Source organism: Apis cerana, linkage group LG11, assembly GCF_029169275.1.
Source record: "Apis cerana isolate GH-2021 linkage group LG11, AcerK_1.0, whole genome shotgun sequence".
NCBI classification, from domain to species: domain Eukaryota; kingdom Metazoa; phylum Arthropoda; class Insecta; order Hymenoptera; family Apidae; genus Apis; species Apis cerana.
Window position 1 is genome coordinate 12,191,723 of NC_083862.1, and position 19,604 is coordinate 12,211,326.

Genomic DNA, 19,604 nt, shown 5'->3' on the forward strand with positions numbered 1-19,604 from the left:
CTCCATAAAAAAAGAAAAAGAAAAAGAAAAAGCTATGCATCCCGATCGAGAACAACGTGAAGATTTATAAGGAATAATATACCTGCGCGCTTTGACGAACCACGCATTCCCGATTACTCCGCGTAATTAAAATCGTCCGTTCATCGGCCATTTCATCGCGCGCTTCGTTTAAATTATCTAATCAACTGCGAGGTTAGCCGTCCGGATTATGAAAAGTGAATTCCATTTGAAGAATTATCGAGCAAATATTGGCCGTGTTCTCCTTTTTTTTTTTTTACGACGCGGAGGAAAAATTTGAAAAATAGTTAAAAATAAGACGAAAACTCGGCACACGTGAAAAACGGATTCGATGCGAAGCTGTTATTAATACAAATTGAAGAAATATGCGTACAGATACTTGAAGAGTACTCGTAAAATTTCAAGGAAACTTCGCTCGACGATGGTTTATACGATCGTAAAACCGTATATCTAGGAAAAATAGTCGAGTTTCCCGCTATTGTTACGCACGAGTATCGACGGATTTGTAAGAAACGTTCACGAATAAATTTTCGTTCGAGAATTTCTAATTTTAAATTTTTAAACGTTCGCCTACAACATCCCGCGAGAAACACCGTTACCGAGGCCGGTTAAAATTCCAAGAGCAATGGCAAAGCGAGTCAGCAATTATCAGGAATCGGCAAACAAGCAAGAATTGAACGATCGTGTCATTTCGTTCCTCTCTTTAATCGTGTTTAACAGGAAACGAGCGTTATTACATCCGCGACGTTTCGAAATAAAATCTCGCTATTTTCGAAACTTTTCCCTCCACCACGATCTCATTCTTATTGCTCTCGAAAGCTCGTACGCATTTGACAAAGGACGAGTGTGGACACACACACACACACGCAGATACGCAGTTTCGAATCAATGCCGAATGGAATTTCATTCGAATGCATTTCTCTTTTTGCGCGAGACTCCAAGTATCGCGGAAAGGCCGCATAAGCGAAAGAACGCGCAATCAGGAAAATCAATTTATAGGGAACACGCAACGCGTACGTGAACGGTTTGCCCAAATTTCCCCTCTGCTCCCCTCCGGCAAACATTCGAATACATCGCCTGCGTTTCCCAAATTCGATATACTTTTTATATCGAATCTCGAAATCAACTGCACGCGTTATCGACAGTCGAAATATCGAATGATCGGCCAGCCGGCAAATTGCCGCAAATTGGAGGGAGTAACACGGGCTATTAAGTAGCGTGGAAATGGCGTTTCTTCGTTGACGTACACACGTTACGTCTCCCCATTGTAAAGATTAAACGTTAAATTGAAATTCGTTGCACGTGTAGTTAAATACGAACGGGATATTTAACGAGATAAACTTCCTTTGTTGTTGATGTTTTTATAAATTTTATACTCGAAAAGAGCGTGCAACCGGGTCGAGAAAATAGAATAAAATAACGTTGACTCGATCCTTGATCCTTTCGCCTAAAATCCGGACGAATGAACTGGATGAAGCGAATAAAATAGATCTGTTTAGAGAAATGTTGCCCCTTCGCAGAAACTTGGATATCTCTCCACCCTTCTGAATCTGGAATCGAATAAAATTCGACGATACTTCTAATTAATTTGCCAACGATCGCGCGGACGGAAGGGTCGTACGTTTTATTTGCCGTCGAGGCGGCACGCTGGAAGGTGGGTGGCTCAGTGACCTGGCTGTGACCTGGTTTCCCACAACCCCCGGGGTTGACCTTCCGCCACCCACCTGCACCCACAGTTCGCCGGCAACGGACCGAATTCCTGGTTTCCGCCTCTCGTCATTTCCTCCTCCCCGGCTGGTTATATCGCCGCGACATCGCCACGTTATTCTTACCTTCCATTCCTCCTTCCTTCTCCACGAATTTATCACTTCGAAATTCGATCTTTCGCTCATCGTTGTTATTCTATCATTCAAATCGTTTCTTCTATTCTCGATTCAATTATTATCGTTATTTGGTATATCCAAACTTCGTTCAAAGAAGGAATGGACTCGTGACAAAGGTTATCTCATTGATCCCCTCCACTGTGACGCCCAAACGTGCTCGCGAAAGTGATCCTCGGTTCTTTTATTTCATCTTTTCCCGACATAGAAGCGGACGAAGTGGTTACAAGTCTAGTAGAAGAAGAGGCGGAGTCTATTTCTTTCGCTTCTCCTGGATCGCGACGATAAGTTGTCGTTAACGAGCGTTCGAGGGTGTAAGTAGTGCTTTTCTCCAAGATCGTTGGGTGGCGGTTTTTTAATTGGAGATGCTTCGACCGAGGTTATCCTCGATATTTGTAACTCGTAATTAAGACTGGCGGAAAGAATTTTAGAAATTTTCGTAAGATTTTTTTTCCTCTCCCTTCATTTGCGAGAGATCCATTTATATCGATCGAAAAAAACCTGTTCCCTCGAAGATTCGAAAAAATTCTGTTTAAAATTTCTTCCCTTCCAATTTCCTTTTTTTATTTATAGCCGTTTTACGAATTATTTTTGTTTCTTCAGAAGAATATAAAAGGAAGGATGAGACGAAGAGATGAATTTTCATCTACTCGAAGAGTTTTATCAAAGATAGGGGATTGTTTCCAAACTCTCGCGTATTCCTCGAGGGCCGAAAGAAAAACGTTTCGTTTAAGTCGTGCAACTGCCGCGTCTTCCGAACAAGTTTCTACTGAAATCCTGGCGGAATTGAGAGGTACGTAACTCGCTCGGTGCGCGTGATTTGCGTACGATAACGTGGGAAAGTAGAGGGGCGTCAAGAAAAGAAAAAAGAAAGGGTTCGTGAAAACGCAATATCGGCCAACTTTTCTCATTCTCGGCCCGGCGCATAAAGCAAGTCTTTAACGAGTGCAAGGGCGGCAGGATACGAACCCTCGTAAAAGAACATAAGCCGGGTACGGCAGTTTATCGATAATCTGCAACGAGAATTTTCCCCCTATCCCTTGGAATAACAATTTTTCTTTTGTTTTATTATTAGAAAAAAGAGGAAAAATTAAGGGAATAGAGAAAGAGAATTGGAGAATCAAGGAGTTGGAAATAAATTTGTTTCTTTTTTTCCTCCCTGGATTATTTGGTTCAAGGAAATCGACTTCGCAGTATCGGTCGCCGCGACACAAAGGGATTCAAAGAGATTCAAAGAGGAAAAAGTCGTCTGATCCTCAGACAGCTTAATTAGCGAAGCAATCGATTCGCAAAGCGGAAGATCCGGCTACGAATTCCAATTGGACGGTAATCCAATCGGCCAGTTCCTTTTCCCTCTCACAAAGGATACGATCGACATTGGACGTTTACACGACAAAATTTTTCCTTTTACCAGAAGTTGAAAGTTCGGGGATCGATAATCGTACCGTCGGAAAAGGAATTTCTTATTTTTACTCCTTTCGTTTTTTTCTTCCTCTTCCTCTTCCTCTTCTGACCTATAAACATTCGTGAAATCGTGTTGCGAGAAGTCGTGTCTTCACTTTTTCAATTCTTTCAGAAAAATTAATACTTAATGAAATAAAGTCGAACGAACCTTGAGACGATTAATCGAGTTTTAAAAATTCCAGTTGCACGACGATCTTGATGAATTAACGTAGCACGAAAAGAATCGTTAAATGACGATCCTTTTTTCTTTTTTCGATCTTTCGAAAGAATTTTTACAAATGTCTCCTACAAATTTCTTATCAAGAGTTTCTTTCGCGATTGGAGAAGTTTGCTCGAGCCAAGGATGATATCGTTCAGTTCGTGGATCGGGGTCTGCCGCCAAGGATAGATTCGCGATAATTTAATTAAAATAGTTTTCGGGGCCGATCCCCCAACTTCGAGGCGGACAATGAATATTTTTGTTCGCGTCTCTGCACAATGACTGCAACTGAAATTCGTTTCTGTAACGATGAATTGTTGTTGTTCGAATAAGGAATTCGTGAAACTGGTGTGGGCTTGATGGAGTTCGAATTTTAACAATTGAATCGAATGGATGAGATTGAATAATAATACGATTTTTCATACTTTATTTTTTTTCAAAGTTTTTTTCAAAGTTGTTTAAAACGCGCACGTTCTCCATTATTTTTTCCCCCCTTTCTTCGTTTGAATATATAAAATAAAGTAGTACAGTGGAAAGTTAAACAAAACGGTAGAATAAATAAATAAATAAATAAATAAATAAAAATAAGAGGATAAACTCTTTCTCGCAATTCTCTTGCGCTGTTCGTTTCTCTTCCCGTTTATATTTCTATCACTTGTATAACTTTTTTCTATATCGATATATCGGATATCGGTCGTTTCTTTGTCCTTTTTATACATATAATACCACGTGCATCGACAAAAAGTAAAAGTCGGTGCAAGCAGACATTTATTAAGATCGAACATGGAACATTATTAAGTAAAAATCATTTATTTACTGTATAAGAAGTTTATTTCTAACGCAAAAATTCCATCGCGAATTTCATCCTACTCGTGTTACTCTCCCCCTATTTTCTTTTATCTATCAATTTTTTCCACCTATCCAGTAAACAACACACGATAACACCGTCATCCCAGATATTTTTTCCTCCTCTCTACGACCGAAAGGAAAAAAAAAAAAAGATCCACGAAGATAAAACCTTCAGTGGTGGTTATCTCCACCACTGTGTGCGGCCATTTATCGATGGAACGAGCAAAAAAAAAAAAAAAAAAGAAAAAGCTTCGACTTTCCCCGACCTTCGACTTTTTCCTAATCTTCGAACTAACCCTCGTCTACGTGCTTACACGCATAATACCGCACGCCATTTTCCATCTACTTCTCCATCCACCCCTCTCCCTCTCACATTGTTGCCCGAAACTACTTGGAATCACGCTGTGCAACAAATACGTTTTCATCTTTCTAATCTTACCGAATATTGCATATCGATGTATGCAACTGCATCGATATCCTCCGTAATTGTACACAGAGTATTCGACCGATATCCGCCGATATGAACTGTGATCGAAGCTAGACAACATCGAGGAATGGGTAGCGAGAGGGGAAAATCCGTCAATCTCGATATTTTCCAGTTTATTTTATTCCAAGGTAACGAGAGGACAGAATCCTGAAAATCGAGATCTTTATTCCCTCTCTCAATCCTTAAAATTGGAATTAGTTATATTCGTCAAGTCGGTTGAATTTAATTTACACAGCCCTCCACTTCATTTCTAAATTTCCGTCTTTGTTTTATCCCCCGTTCAATCCGGATAACTAAGAGAGAGAGAGAAAAATGTTCAAACGAAATGAAATAATAAGTTAAAATTCACATATGTTTTCGTCAAATGTGGACGAGAAAATTTAGAGAGATGACTACGTGCTTGCATGGAATGTGACGTCGAATTTATCCGTCGTTAGATAATCGTTGGGACGAATTTAGGCCGTGCACCCCTTTTTTCCTGCTCCATCCTCGGCGGCCAAAAAAATATGCCTCGTCCTCTGCACAACAGTATCGACAGCCTCGATATCGAGTCCAGGATTGGAACGTGGTCGTCCGACACGGGTTTTTTACTCGGGGAGAGGGAGGAGGGGAGGAAAGGGCCGCGAAACAATCGGACGTTTCATCGGAAACGGACGTTTCTGGGTGATCGAGGATATACAGATGGATTTTATAGATTTTGGTTACATTTTCCTTTTTTTTTGGAACGATTGAAAACGTAATAGTTATTTCGAGGATTAAAAAGGAAAGAAGAGGTTCGTTTCGAAGCTCGGTGAATCGATCGAAAGTAGGACGAAACAAACGTCTTGTGAAACTTGTGAAATTTTAAGGGGAGGGAATAATTGTTTAGTTGGAAAATTAGTTAGTAGTAAAAGGGGGGGGGATAATCGAGAAGGACAAAGGACGAATACTTCTACACGAAAGAAAAACTCGGCCGAAAACTTTTTACTCCTCCTCCTCTGGAAAAACTCTGACACTCGTTGCCAACTCTCGACCAACTCCGTCCTCCATTTTCCATTTATCTTCTTCGCATCCCTCCTTGAAAGAAATTTAGATACGCCCGCCCCCAAAAATATTATTCATCCGCATAAAACCTGTGTAAAATTGCGAAACGGTTGTTTAAAGAAATTCCCCTTTTCTTATTTACAATTTTTCTTTACCTACAACTTTTATCTTAAGGAATAATCTCATATTCAATGACGTCACGCACGCGGTTCGATTCGATTTCGGAAACGGCGATAAATAATGGCCGCCAGTTTTCTGACAATGGCTGAGAAAATACGGGAATCCGAATGCGTTCATCCAGCTAAAGGGAGAGAAGGGGGATATGGACGTGCCAGTTCTCTCACCACCTATCTCGCCTCGATATTGAGAAGTTAATAACAGAGACGTCATCGTCGCTGTCGACACTCGTTTCTAATATCGAGAACTCTTCCTTCTCCTCCTCTCTCCCCCTTTTTCCTTTTTTTCTTTTTTATTTCGCCTCGTCGTATCGTTTCTCGTCGAAGAAGAAAGGAGGGGTCGAGTAGCCGGAAGAAATATCCTTTGTGAATGCAAGAAAGAGCAAAGGGATATATATCGAGGCTAATTCTCTTTCATCCCGCGTTAACCTTCGATGAAAATTCAATTCCTTATTCTTTTGTCTCACGATTGGCAAAGGAATCGATCGATCCTCTCTTTTTCTCGAGGTAATCGATGCGTCACGTCCTCTGTTTGGACAACAACAGTTTCGAAACCGTTTCACCCCCCCCTCTCCCTCTCTCCCCCCTCTTGAAAATTCGAATGAATATCAAGTATCGTTCGAAATATCGATAATCTCGAGCGAGGAAAGAGGGGAATTTTGTCGGAAGGAATTTTTTTCTTTGAGACTGAACGATCGTTGTAATTGGTGCTTGCTTGCATAAGCAAGCGATCCTCGAAGGCCTTGAAGGTTGCTCTCTCCCTCTCTCTCTCTCTCTCCAGATGGAATCGGACGATCCTTTGATTCTCGCGATTCAAAGATCTTTCTCGTCGACGTGGTATAATCACGTTCTCAAAGTCGGTCTCAAAAGGAGATTCTTTTTTCCAAAGAATACGAGAATGTATCGAATAATCGTTCCAATTTGGCCTTGAATTTTTACTAATTTTTACCAATTTTACGAAAATAATAATCGGATAATGCGAAATATCATCGCATTATTCGCAACAGATCGACAGACTCCTCCAATCGTTCCTCCCCAATTTTTCTCAATCAAAACGATCCTCTATTTTTCCTGTTGTACGCAGGAAAAAATAATTCATTGTTTGATTCGTCGAAATTTGTGAAATAAAATTTTCGTACAATCCTTTTTCTCCTCCCCCTCGTTCAAAGACGAAACAACATAACAGAGAAGCGAGCAACGTTAAAGCGAAAGAAAAATTCTCCCTCTCTTCTTGAAGAAACGCAAATTATCGATCACGCAAACGATCCATCCTTTCCTCGAAAGCGAACGAATCATCGTTCAATCCCCGAGCCGATCCATCCATCCACCTAATCGTCCTACACGGAACAAATCGCCATCGAAGCCGAGCCCTCCTCGTATATTTCATCGCTCGCGATCCTCGATCCCGCGTTGGAAAATTCTCTGATCGATCTCCTCCTCCTGCCCTTCATTTCCTCCCCTCTCGATGTTTCGGTGACGGATATCGGTGCCCGCCGTTAAATCGCCGACGAGCGTAATCCTTAATGATAGCGCGATATCGAAAAGCTTCTAATCCCAAGAGGGGAGGGGAGGAGTTAATTCAGTACCCCTGGTAACAGTCGAGCGTGGGTTTCGTGGAGGATAGCACGCAGTTAAGTGAAACGAAAGAGATAAAGAGAGAGAGAAAAGAAGGAGAAGCGAAAGCTTTGGCTCGACTATTGGCTTCTACATAATGGCCGACTCTCTTAAGTATAGAGGGAGAGAGAGAGAGAGAGAGAGAGAAAGGTGGAAAAAGTTCCTTTTGGAAAGAATAAATTTTCTTCCTTCCTTTCTTTCTTCCTTTAGAGGAGAAATAGGTGCGGTATGATTACAGGAGAATGAAAGAATTATTTGGGAAATGTATAATATATAAGAGGATTAAAATTTCGTTTGCGGGAGACCTGTGTTTTTTCCTGCTTCTTCTGAAAAGTGTAGAGAAGAAAGTGACACGGTTGATGGGTTAGAATTTTTCTCGTGACGGAGAGAAACGGCCTACTATAAGAAAAACAAATAAATAAAGTAAAATACGGTTGATGGATGAAAAATTTTCTTTTTAAAGCTAAAAATCTTTTTGACGGGAGAAGAAGATGGAATAAAGTGGACCAAAGATTAAATACTGTAGACTGTAGTTAGATGGAGATGGGGAACACTTCGTTAACTAGCATACCAATTTGAAATACGAGCCACACTTCTCCCACAAAGGAATTTCAATGATGACGTTGCTCGTCGGTAAGTTTCAAACTTTCACGAGGATTTGTTTCGGAAGGAAGGACCACCTCTCTCTCTCTCTCTCTTACTCTTCTTTTTTCCTTCGAGGCTTATTCGACTCGAAACGAAAGGTAAAGGGGATGGTTATATTTTTTTCTAACACTAACGGTCAAATTTAAAAGCGAGGAAGCGAACAAGTGGAAAGGTGGATTTATACGAGGTATAAATAAATGCTGAAAGTTGGAAAATTCGTGGAATCGGATCTTCCCAGGATCCACGAAATATGATAAACGATTTAATTATCTCTTATTCGAAAGGTATTGTGCTGTTTCAAAGAATTCCATTGTCCTTTTCTTTCTCTCTTTCCTTTTTTCACATCGTTACAGCGTTCGAGCTAATTATGACGTACCGTGACGATATTCGAGCGCGCCTATGCGCCGGGCGTTGAAAGCGTTTTCGAGGGAAATTTTTGCACGGCGCGCGTTTAAAACTAATGACTCCGAGAGGCGTGAAAAAGGCGTTTTTTTTTCCCGTCGCCAAGGGAAACAAGGGATTCGCGTTCACTTTGCCCCGTCCCCCTCCCGCAACAGGAAAGAGCACGGTAATTGCTCGACTGCACTTTAATGTTCTAGGAACGCGGCCGAAAATGTATCTAAAGGATTCTTACTACGCAGCAAGATATTCGCTAATGGATAACCTTTCAACATTCACGATTTTCAACATCTTCGAAAGCTTTGAAATAGGATTTTTCCGGGATAAAAAAAGGAGGGATATCCTTCTCGGCGCGAATATTTATAATTTCCGAAACCCGATCTCCAACTCGGAACTGACACAGTTGTTTATTGCAATTTATATTTGGGAAAATTTTTAAACGTTTACCAAGGGTAGCTTCAAAGCCAAACCACTCGAACCTTCTTCACGCAGAAGAGAGAAACGTTTCCTCGAGGTTCCTCGCTTCCGGCGTGCAGGAATATTTCAGCAGATAAATTACTCACTCCGGCCATCAACATCGCCGTTTTCAACGTGAAACAGTGCGGAGCGTACACAGCGGAGAACGTTATATCGAGCGTATAACAACGGCGAACCGCAATTTCGTTTCCATCCCCCGATCCCGCTGTAACGAGGGAGCGCATGCCAGTTAAATAATTCTCGATCGAGTCATCCGAGTTAACCGATTTATCGATTGCTCTGGTTATTTCGACCGCTGCCACTCTTCTCCATCCCCCCTTCTTCCTCGTCATTATTTTACTAAAACGTAGTAGTCGACACGTAGAGTATTAATTAGTTAGCGAATAATATCTTCTTTCCTCCCTTTTCCTTTTCCCAAATTCAAGATTTTGTTACGTAGATCAAGTACTCATCGAACTTTCTCGTCGTCCTTCGAGTTCAAATTTCCTTCCTTTAAATCTTTCCTACGAATTTTTGTGTAGAATACAGAGTTCTCTCAGCGAGCAAGCCATTTCAACAGCTTCGATTCCCTAAGCTGGAATGCAAAAAGTAAGCAGGATTGGAAATTCTCGAAGCTTTTTTTGAAAACGCTGTTTCGGATGGGGAAGTGATTCGAATTCAGAAGTTACGATCGTGGAAAAAAGGGAATGTACTTGCAGATATAATACGCCTTTCCTTTCCATTATCGGCGTATCGAAACGGAAACGAAATATTCTCCGATATATTCTACCGTAAGAAAGATTCGTAGAATTTGGAAATCGTTGGAATGGTAAAATGAAAAATTAGGAGGCGGAGTTACTTCGTTCCCCCCCTCATTTATTTTATTCCTCCCCTCTCCCTCCGCTTCCTTCCTCCATTTTCTTCTCTTTCTTTTTTCTCCTTCTTCTTTTTGCATCGTCTACGTCGTTTTTCGTCGTTTTTCATTCGTTCGTTAGAAAACGCCGCGCAGACGGGGCGCACGAATCCTCCGGGCATTGTGCGGCCGGGCACAATAAGTCTGGTATTGAATTCGACGCAGGCGAGCCCCCTGAATGAAATTCAAGGCTGTTTTTTCCTTCGTTCAACGGCGAGCCAGGCCGAGCGGAAAAAAACGCGAGCCACGCGAGCGTTTGGCCGTCTCTGGTTAATACGTTTGCCGATTTTTTTTCCTTTTTATCGCCTAATTTTCCCCCGCAATTTTTGAAAAATTCTGGAAAGTCGGCCAGTTTTTTTTCCCCGTCGAATTCAAAAACTCGCGAATATTCGTCCTGATCATTGAAAATTTTTCTATATCTGCGGAGAGAATATGAATTTCGAAGAGGATCCCAAATTTCAATACGGACTTTTTTCTCTCCTTCGACGAACGAGCAGGCGAACGAGTGGCGAAGCCAGTTCGTTCTCGATATTTTTCCTCTCTCCCCCCCCAGGATCCCTCATTTGCATTAATCATGCCTGAGATTCGTCATTCGGCACCCGGTTATTCGCCCCTACTCCCGCCGAATAAACGAGCGATTTTTCCTCTTCCTCCTCGAAAAAATTCACTTTCCGCCCGGATTTTTATTCGCCCGCTCATCGAAATTCGTTTCTCTCGGGTCGAGAGAAGAACGCCACCCCGATCCCCTTGATCCCAATAGATCTCCTCCTCTACCCTTTCGATTCTTTTTTAAATTCGACACGATCGAGGGATGCTCGAACCCGGAACGGTTGAATGATCTTAATCGATCGTTGAATTTTTTAATCGAGATTGTATCTTTTATTCAGCATCTCGTTCTCTTCGTTCCCTTATTCTTGGATGATGCATCGGAATAAAGGGAAAGCTTGTGCTTCCAAAGCTTTTCTTTCTTTTCTTCTATGCATGGAAATTGATGATATAACGAGAAGGGGGGGGAGGGGAATAAAGGAAGATCGCGCGTATGCATGAAAGATCGGTTCGTGGACAGAATTGAGGGAAGCTGTTCTTGCTCGAAGCGGTTACGGTTCACAGAATAAATCGAACCTTCCCTTTCATTAACGATTCCATATCTGCCAATTTATCCACGACTTTACAAGAATCTCATCGAAATGATAACGCAACGATCGAGAAAGATACACGTTCGCAGGGGAATGTACGAAATAGACAACGCGAGTAGAATGGGGTAAAAATGTATATTTAGGTGAGATCGATAGTTTTATCGATCGAATTGGACAGAATCTAAATAAATCAATTTACGTTCAAAATTCCAATATGGAAATCAGTGAGAATACTTGCAATCTTCTTTGGAAAAGAGCGTACGTCGGTGGATGCTTCTGACAATCAGAGAAGAACGATAGAAGATTTAGAATATTTGTCTGTAGGAAACGAACGGAGTGAAAAGATGAGCGATTAGGCGAGCCTTTGGTTATAATCAACTGTTTTGCAAATTTAATCAATATCTCGCATTATTCCTCGTGTTAAAAAATTGATATTATTGAAATAAATATTATTGTAAGAAGGGAAATATCCTTCTAAAAGATAGGATATTGTTACAGAATTTTAAAAAGTAGCTCGGGTACGTGGGTGCGCTACTACCCAAAGGACCCACGAACGGGCATAGAAACCTTTTGGTCCTCCCTGCGTGACATATTGACAAGGGAAGTGAAAAATTGAAAGAAAACATAAATCTTTCGCATTCAACGATTACGTGTTAAGAAGTATAATCTGTTGAAAACTCGAAATTAATCATTTTGTTTTCTTCAAAGCAACCTGACTTTAAATTCTAAAAATTTAGAATCAAAAGGATTAGTGGCTCGATATTTCAAATTCAATTTCTGAATTCTCAATTCCAAATTCTAAAAAACAACATCTTTGTTTATGAATATCATGGACGCAACGTGACTCTAAATTCTAAAAATTTAGAATCAAAAGAATTAGTGGCTCGATATTTTAAATTCAATTTCTGAATTCTGAATTCTAAGAAACAACATCTTTGTTTATGAACATCACGAACGCAACGTTAAATTCTAAACATTTATTAATTAGAAGAATTAGTGACAGGATATTTCAAATTTCGTAATTTTGAATTCCGAATTCAAAAAACAGCATTTTTGTTTTTGTTTGTAAATTCTAAAAATTTAGAATCAAAAGGATTAGTAGCTCGATATTTTAAATTCAATTTCTGAATTCTCAATTCCGAATTCTAAAAAACGACATCTTCGTTTATGAACATCACGAACGCAACGTTAAATTCTAAACATTTATAATTAGATGGATTATTAGCAGAATATTTTAAATTCAATTTCTGAATTCTCAATTCCGAATTCTAAAAAACGACATCTTCGTTTATGAATATCACGAACGCAACGTTTATTTAAATTAAATAAACATTTATAATTAATTTGTAACTAAGGATTAGTTGACACGATATTTCAAATTCAATTTTATAATTCTGAATTCGGAATTCTCGTTGAATTAAATAAAAAAAAGAATAATAATCCTCGTTCACGAGCATCGCGAATGCAACGCGAAAACAATTTCCGCGTTTTTAAATATTCCTCTATTCGAACAATTCGTTTCTCATTCGCGGTCCGTATTCATCGCCGCGTTTCCTCTTGAAAACGCGTGTCCTCGAGTCACGTCTCGTCGCGATGCATAAAGTATTCACGGGTCGCGAAAAAACGGCACGCTAAACGAAACACGAACAAAAGCACGACGAGCTTGAGGAAGAAAAGAAAGAGAGAGAGAGAGAGAGAGATGAAACAAGCGCGAGACTGAAGAAGATGCAGGGAGGAGAAGAGCGCGGTAGCCAGCTCCCAGGGATTAACTTTTCCTCGACCATGAGGAGGCTTTGACGTGTATTTAACTTTGATGGGATTCGCCTCTGTTGCACATTAACCGAGCCCAGAAATTATAAATTCCATTCTGCGCTGCGTTATTAAGCCGTATCCGCGGCGTGGTCCCGCATAAATTAAAGAAAGAGGCATTGTTACTTGCTCACGGATTTATCCTCTAATCTTGTTCCGCTTTGATTATCAATTAAGAAGCTTTCGCGCCAATATCCTATCGCGATATTCAATTTACACCGACTGTTGTTCGCGTGTTAACCGCGAAAGGAACTCCTTGCTCCAACAGATAAACCGGAGTAACGAAAGCTCAAAAGGCACGAAGGAAACGTAGAACCTTTTCTGAATGTTTGTCGATATGAATATCTATATATACAAGGAAAATTATAAGGAAAATGGAAGGTTAGAAATTTTCTAACATGTTCGACTTTGTGAATATTATAAATTTTCGGAGAGATCGACAATTTGAATTTTGTTGAACTTTCTTTTGAAGAGCAAGCATATTAAAAGGAGAAAATTTCGAAAAAATTAAATTGATTAAATCGACGAGGCGAGGCGGAAGAGGAGGAGAAGGGCGTTAAACGTTATTCGTTTCGATCTTTTTAAAAAGTAAGTAAAATAAAAGTAAAATAAGTATATCTCTACGTAAATAAGCAAACGAATATATATCACTGCTCTGGTCAAACTATAGAGCTTTTCATCCGGCTCCTTTCTTTGTCGATCGCACTCCAGTTTCGAGCGCTGCCTCTCCGAGGCCTCGCCTCCAACTTTATCCATTTACGCGGCGCACAAAAGGCACCGGAGAATCTCGAAATTTCCCCCTACATTTCTCGAAACGATTGTTCGAGAACAACGATCCATTCCGATCTGAGCTTCGAGTTGCGCACACATTGGATTTTTGAGGAAGGTCGTGGATAATAATTGTAATTCGATGCTCATTTCAAGGATCGTTGAATTCCGATCAAGTTTTTGAATTGCACGCTGTACGAATGGTAAAAAGAGATAAAATTTGGTGGTTTACTTTCGAGAATTTGGAAAGTTATGCTGGTCGATGAAATTGACAGGGGAAATTTATATTAACGTTCGAGATCGATATGCGTTTATACATATTCCAGGGAAATAAATATTCGTTAATGGTTTGCGGCAAAGTTTGGAGAATTATAGCTGATGGTAAAAATTCGCAATTAATCAGCAATATTTGAAAAGAGGGACGTAACCTCGGAAGCTTGGGGGAGGGGCTGGTTGATTATAATGGATGCATTATATGGGCATGGCATTCCCTCGATTAGCAATTCATGGATATGGCACTATCGATTATAGATACATAGCAATTATGTCACTGGCAACGTTGTTCTATCTCAACGTTAATTCGCCGTAAACCTGAGGCCACAATACGCCAAATCGCTCGTTAACCGTGCATCGAAAAGTTCATCCTTACGCATATTCACCTACAAGAATCGTCTTGTTCCACGAAACGAACCATAAACTGTAAACTCTAATAAACCGAAATGCAATACACAATATATTATATTATATTAACGTAACAATTTGAGTTTCCTATTTGAGCAATTAAGATATCTTAACATCGAAATAACAAATTTCGGCTTCCTGGACGATTATCCTAACCTCATAAATGAAAATACTTTTCGAATCACATGCGCGACGTCAAAGTGGGGATAGGATACGAGAAGGGAGATGAGAGAAAAACGCGGGAGAAAATATCGAAACTAGGAGATGTTGCTTACCCTCGCGAAATTAGTTGGTCCCAACGCATCCGCGGGGGAGATAAATTAGCTCGGCGAAGAGGAGAGGGAAAAAGTTCGGCAGGGATTAGTATTTTCGAGGTGAACAACACAGCCTCGAGACGGCGGCCACCCCTGAACGACTCGCCGGCAAGTTTTAATGACGTTCCACTCCCCCCCTCCACGCCCCTTCCAATTCCTTTTCACACAGAATCGCTCGAGCTTTGAGGTCGACCAATGGACCACTCGGATGAAGGAATTAAACGCTGCGCTTTTTTCTTTTTCGTTCCTGCGTGCGTCTCCGTTTATTATTTTCGTAAACCGTGTTCGTTTCGTCGTTGTTCGCGGTGCGATATTGTCTCGGTTTGATGCTCGATTCGAGGAGGAATCGTGCGGGTTTTTTCGCCTACGAGAGTTCATACAGAGAGAGAGGGGGGTGGGGGAAGGTTCATTGTGGTTGGAGTGGCACGTTGTGGTTGAAGGGTGGTAGAATGTTTGCCGAGGGTAGATCTTGACACCGTTATTCCGTACAGGTATTCTGCGCGAGTTTTTCTTTGGTCCTTTAAGAAAAATATCGGTGTATACGTTGTATACATTTATTTTTAACGTAAAATTGTTTGTCTGGAAGGGCGTGGAATATTTGGAGAGTAAATTTCATTTTTACGATCGAAGAATTTCCAATGTATAAATTAATCCCTTGCTGGATTTGTCAAGGAGGTACGTAAGAACTTGGTTTGAAAAAAATATTTTCTGCATATTTCCGCGCGTAACGTTACGACGATTGGCACGTGCGCAATATGCATCGAGCAGGACGATTGAAAATGTTCAATACATAGTTTAATTATCAAAGAAATAACTTTCGAACGATATCGTTTATCCAACGATGGGACTCGAAGTAGTCCCATTTCGTGACGTTGCAAAGCAAACTTCTGCCCGATCAATCGCTATTGTTTCCAAGCGGGTCGTGTTGGTTTTCGTGGTTAGCTACGGGGTGTCCCGTTATACCGCTTCAACGGTTTATTTAAAACCGGTCGCTTTGGTTAAAAAATTCTCTCCCCGTGAATTTAAACGGAAGCAACGCAACTTTGTTTCGTATAATTTTACAAATCCAAGAGAGAGAGAGAGAGAGAGAAGAAAAAGAAAAAGAAAAAATTGGAAAATAAGGAATCGGGAGAAATTAAATTTCCTACGGAGAAAGGAATATTTATATACGCGCGTTGACAAAACGCGTAACGAGAACAAAAGCTTCCCATTCCGGATTTTAAAAGGGAAGGAAGAAGAAAGAAGATGTACCAAGCCCGACCAATGATGGCAAAACGTTTAATTGCAGTAACGATCCAATATCCTCGTCATAAATTTGATTTGCATGGAAAATGGGAGCCGCGTTGAATTTTCATTCGATGGAAACCGACACCCTTGTGTAATTTCTCTCTCCCTCTCCCCATAAAATAATAAAACACCGTGCGTGGCAGAAAGCGCACGTGCCACGCTTCCATGCATTTATTCGATCGCTTGCAAAACCCTCTCCCCCTCCCTCTATTCCTTTTGTACGATAAATAATACCCAAACAAAATACCTTTCTCGCCCTTACGGGAATATCCAAAAAGATTTCAGATTCATAAATAACGATCGAATTTTCGAATAATAATATACGATAATAGACGAAAAACGAGAGAGAGATGTTTATCGCCTTTACACGCGTTTCCATCGGATTATATTTTTTAGTTTATTCTATTCGAGGCACGGATCTTGCCAAGATGACGAGACGAGACGAAACGAATCTGGCGAATCTCTGTCGAGACGATCGGAAACTGGGAATCAACCGGGTGAAGGAAAGGAATAAGGGTGAAAGATGACCCAGTTCGCCAAGGGTGGTGTTGGGTTGGGTTCGGTGTCACTGCTTCCTGGCCCGGCGTGACCCGGATTCACCTGCTCCCTCCTCTCCTGCCTCGCGTCTCTTCCTACTCCCTCTCTCTCTTCCTTTTCTCATCCTCCTCTCTCTCTCTCCCTCTTTCGCATCTCCCTTTCCTTCTCGTCGATCGTATCCACGTATGTACGAGATGGATCCCCGGATAACCTAATAAGACACGGTGATAAAACGTATCGTGGGAAGGGATCTCGTGTTTTTCCCCTGATTTTTGCTGATTTTCGCGATTCTCGTTGGGTTAAGGCTTCGAGAGGAAGGGAACGGATGGGGAGGGAAGATTTGTTTGGGAAAAGGGCGGACAAGTGGTAAGTTGTGGGATTTATGGGTTTCCGAATTTAAGATTTTCATGCGTATAGTTTCACTTTCTCCTTCCCTTTCCCTTTTTCTGAATCGATTTACTCGTATCGGTAACAGCGAGGGGTCAATTTATTCCATCAGCGTGTTGTATCTGCTTTCTGCATCAACGAATTGCGATCGAATTCGTTGGTCAAATATAAGTCAGGATCTGGAAAATTTCCAAACAATTGCCCCGATGCTGGAAAATCTCCTAGAAATTTTGAAAATATCGCGCGAAAATCGGACGAGCTCGATTTCGTGGATGGGTGGACATTTTCTAAATCCTTTCATTAACGAGGCTACAAGTTGTAGGAGCGAAAAATACAAAATCAATCGTCTTGATAATTTTCCCGACCCGCCCACGTCGAAATCGAAATTGGCCAGGGAGCAATCATCGGCCAAAGATAATTCTATCAACGGTGATCTTTGGTAATTGCTCGGCCAACGTTGTCTCTTTCAACGAGGGTGCGATTGAATTCCTTACGGATGTCTTTGCGATTCTGTCTCATTCTTGTTCATTAAGAAGAAGCAAATTGTGAACGAACGAAACCCCACAATTTTTAATGAAGGAAGATGGACAATATCGACTTCGATTTTCCTTGAGACCCATCTTTTCGTTTACAACAATTATTTCAACACGATCCACCAATTTTCTCACCGTGAAAACTATTGTACAAATTATACCAGAATGCCGATTCTTCGAAGAAACGAATCTTCCTATCCCATCATGCAACGATTCTCTTCGAAACTTGACTCGTCCTTTGATTTTATACAAAGAACTTTAAACGATCGTTGCAGTTGTAATTCCTTGCGCAATGCAATGTTTCTGTCGCATCTGACTCGAATATTTTAGAGGCAGACGGATTTATAGGCGAATAAATTTGGGAAAATATGAGGAATACAAACCGGATGCGCGCAATCTAATTTTCGCGGGTTTTCCACGACCCGGTTTTGCACGCGTGCGAATCGATATAGAGGAAGAGGGGAGGGGCGAAATTAATTTCGAACGAACCTTTCGTTCAAGGGGTCGAAACGGGAGTCGTTCTCGATTTTGACGAAGTGTTTAGGGAAATAATGGAGATCCAAGCGATGTGGAGATTGCGCCTCTTGCTTCCGAGAAGCGAGATGCAACCTTTCCCATTAATCCCCGATAATTTTCGGTGATTTTGAATTTGACAATTTGAAGAAAATGACGCAAGTACAATCCGAATCGTACAATTTTCCAATTTCGACGGGAACAAGAATATTCAAATTCGTTTCGAATGGATCTCACGCGAGATATTGAGCTTGATTTTAACGAATGCAGATTTCAAAAATGGAAAAAATATTCGAATTCACGATCTCGACGAAAACTTGTACGATTAAACCCAGTTTACGGAAAGAGAAAGGATTAAAAAAACGGCAAAAGCTAGACTAGAGATCAAGGAATCTCACGTTGAGAATTCACGCGTTCAAAGAAATATCTAACACCAATTTCTCCATTTCTCTCCTATTCCTCCTATATCACCTCCATTCCGCTCGAATAATTATCGAGGGACGAAGAATTTTGCGAAGCGAGCGTGGCGAGAGGGCGGCCGTCGCTAATCTTATTCCTCCCGATTAATTCGAAACGCGAGCAACATTATCGGCGGTTCAATCAATAGAGCGAGCGACTCTCAACACCGCGGCCGCATCCACCTTCCCTCCCCCTCCCCGTGGGATAATTAATCCAGCCATGCGCCAGCCGTGCGATCTGCCCGAAACGCGCGTCCCTCCCCGAGACGTCTCGAGAAATTGATCTCGATCCGGCAAAGTAACGTGTCTTATTTCCTCGTCCATCCGATTTCCGATTGGCTGCCTCGCCTCGTAACGCGAGACTCTCCTCTTGAATCCTTCTTTGCGCGTGGTCGAGATTCGTCGATGTCGGGAGAGAGAGAGAGAGAGAGAGAGAATTTTCAATCGCGAATAATCCTCCCTCTTCGTGGAAATTAATTCGAGGATTTGTGTTATTCTTATTCAAAGATTTATTACGGGGATGGGTTGGAAATTGATTTTTGGAAATTTGGAAATATATTTTATGGAAGGACGATGAAATTGGAAGGATTCTTCCCTTTTAGGCTCCACTTAATTCGAGTTTTATCGGGGAAAGAGATTGTATATCGTAAAACGTAATAACTTTTTATCCTTTATCGTGTTTTCCATCCACCACGAGGCATGGGTTGAAAGTATATCACTTACCGTTTTCACCGTTTACTCGTCTTGTATCGTTTCAACGATATCGCTCTATCCGTGGTATCTGATGGACAGGAACAGGATTCTTGAAGCGTTCGTTCATCATCGTATACGAACGTTGTACATTTGATTTTTCAACTTCAACGTCAGAGTTCATCGTTATAGCACATCATCTTACGAACGACATTGTTCCAAAAAAGCATCCCCTGAAAGAAAAGAAACAGGCATCTACACATATCTGTACAGTATACTACACACACGTGCATCTGTGATTCTCGGCCAAGTAAGGAATCGATCGGAGCACAATAGCCCGATAAAAAAAGGAGGGAAAAACGCATTTG

At 41.1% G+C, this 19,604-nt stretch overlaps 2 protein-coding genes across 3 annotated transcripts in view; one reads left to right on the top strand and one right to left on the bottom strand.

Annotated features, from left to right (window-relative positions):
* The window catches only part of LOC107995054 (uncharacterized), a 121,725-nt gene that overhangs the window by 22,592 nt on the left and 79,529 nt on the right, over nucleotides 1-19,604 (bottom strand). Inside the window, exon 9 of one of the 2 annotated variants that reach the window (XR_009831945.1) lies at nucleotides 19,270-19,469. The gene's annotated coding sequence lies outside the window, so the exon portion shown is untranslated. Of the gene's footprint in view, nucleotides 1-19,268; nucleotides 19,470-19,604 lie in introns of those variants that run through there. The other variant, XR_009831948.1, reaches the window with a different exon arrangement.
* Nucleotides 1-19,604, top strand: part of LOC107995134 (uncharacterized) — a 51,827-nt gene that overhangs the window by 16,691 nt on the left and 15,532 nt on the right. The window lies entirely within an intron of this gene.